The 2360-nt window shown below is 40.6% G+C and overlaps 1 protein-coding gene across 1 annotated transcript in view; it reads left to right on the top strand.

Moving 5' to 3' along the window:
• Nucleotides 1-897, top strand: part of LOC138973622 (uncharacterized) — a 21577-nt gene extending 20680 nt beyond the window's left edge. The window contains exon 5 of the mRNA XM_070346341.1: nucleotides 1-897. This exon is cut by the window's left edge and continues 198 nt beyond it. The gene's annotated coding sequence lies outside the window, so the exon portion shown is untranslated.
• Nucleotides 898-2360: the final 1463 nt, after the last annotated feature.

Here is a 2360-nt window from a genome sequence, read left to right as displayed (position 1 = left end):
TCTCAAATGTATAAGAATAGACTGACGCAGTTTGAATATATCTATTCTGATGAATCTGTTGGCCTTAGTTGGCACTTGATCTATTTTTCTCTCTAATATTCTCATTGTGACATTCTCTATATGATACTAGTTCCTTCCAGAGTCTCCGGCATTTATAACACGCAGAAACCTGATTCTGTTTTACTCTCTAGCTTTTATATATATATATATTTTTTTTTAGAGTTATTTGTCTATTAGTATGATTGATTTTTGTTGTTGATTCTTTAGCGGTTTTGGGAGAGCAAGATAGGGAATGAAAGATGGGATGATCCGAAATATGAATTCCATTCGTCCATTCCGTTGATATTCTTGCGATGACCTCAACACAATCCAATTTCTTGTGTGGCTAAGCGTATAACACGAGTCATTTATGCACATATATTCAACTTTGGGATGTTACTACTAAAACCAAGATCAAATGTGACCCTCCTCCACGGAATGAGTCGCATGTCACCTTTGCATGATTTTCATATTTTTACATTTTCCTAACGAGTTTTTGTATGCTCTATCCAGTGGTGAAAACCGTTTAATAAAAAAAGCGAAAACTTTATAAGTTTTTTTATGAGTAAAAAGCCTGTGACTAAGGTGACACTCACATTGTTACCAGACACTCCCGGACTTATATTAAGCCCAGCGCAGAACCGCGCGAGGTGACATGCGACTCATTTCGTGGTCGAGGGTCACAAATTCACGCTTCACTGTCAGTTTAGAGGCAGTGATGGTTGTTTAAAATACAAAGTGCCTTTCTTGATGTATTCCTTTTGTATTAAACACTTGGATCTGTTTTCTGTATCCCTTTGAATGAATTGTACACTATGACCACTGATAATGAAGAGATTAAACGGTTTTGTAAATCTGTGTTTATGTTTCACTTGTATGAAGCAGTTCCTTGTGACAGTACTGTAACTCACACCTAACATACACACACACACTCACACATAAGATACACACACACACACACACACACACACACACACACACACACACTCACACATACGCATACGCACACGCACACGCACACACACACAAACACACATTAGATAGGCACACGCACACATCTTGGAACCTCCCACCCCAACACACACTCAAACATACTCACAAATTAGATAGCCAAACAGACATTATAAACCAACTTAAACACACACGCACACACACTATGACACACACACACACACACATACACACACACACATACACACACAGACACACACACACACACACACATACCGTAAAGTCCCTAGCAAACGCCCAGTATCTAGCAAACGCCCACCCCCCACTTTTGGCCAAAAGTTGTGCAGAGGGGTCAATACCTAGCAAACGCCCACCCCGGTTTAATTAAAGAAAACAAGTTTTAGGACAGTCGGCCTCCTATATCTACGATTGGTGCACACTGTTCAATGGTTCTCCTTTTTTTGGGGTTGGGGGGGGGGGGGGGAGGGTGGGGGATAAAATTACGTCATGTCCCACAGTGAAGTCGTTCAGTGACGTTTTTTAATGAGTGTTTAACACTTCTCTATGTTCAGCAATGCCGAAGCACAAATCCTTTACAGTGACATACGCACGTACAAACTAAAAGCCTTTAAATATGTTGAAAACGAAGCTGCAGACAATGTTTCGGTATGTGCCCGCGAGTTTTCTTCCAGAAGAAGCTGAGAGTGGAGACGACAGTGAAGACGATGATGTTGACATCAAAGGACTATAATGAGCCAGGGATCTATATTTAGGTCTAATATAGGTCTATGAATGAGCCCACGATCATCAACCCTACCAGATCTCCAAACAAGAGAAGTAACTGTGTTTGTGCTGACGTTAGTCCGAGAATGAGAAGAATCAAGGTCACTTGTGTTCTTTATACATTTAGTCAAGTTTTGACTAAATGTTTTAACATAGAGGGGGAATCGAGACGAGGGTCGTGGTGTATGTGTGTGTGTGTGTGTGTGTGTGTGTGTGTGTGTGTGTGTCTGTCTGTCTGTCTGTCTGTGCGTGTGTGTGTGTGTAGAGCGATTCAGACTAAACTACTGGACCGATCTTTATGAAATTTGACATGAGAGTTCCTGGGAATGATATTCCCGGACGTTTTTTCATTTTTTCGATAAACACCTTTGATGACGTCATATCCGGCTTTTTGTAAAAGTCCAGCCTTCGTCGAAGATTGCTTGGCCTAAATGTCAATCAATTTGATTGAAAAATGAGGGTGTGACAGTGCCGCCTCAACTTTTACAAAATGCCGGATATGACGTCATCAAAGACATTTATCGAAAAAAAGAAAAAATTATCCGGGGATATCATTCCCAGGAACTCTCATGTAAAATTTCATAAAG

The sequence above is a fragment of the Littorina saxatilis genome, linkage group LG8 (genome assembly GCF_037325665.1).
Source record: "Littorina saxatilis isolate snail1 linkage group LG8, US_GU_Lsax_2.0, whole genome shotgun sequence".
NCBI lineage: Eukaryota > Metazoa > Mollusca > Gastropoda > Littorinimorpha > Littorinidae > Littorina > Littorina saxatilis.
The sequence above is the reverse complement of the archived record's forward strand: the minus strand, read 5'-3'. Positions and strand labels throughout refer to the sequence as shown.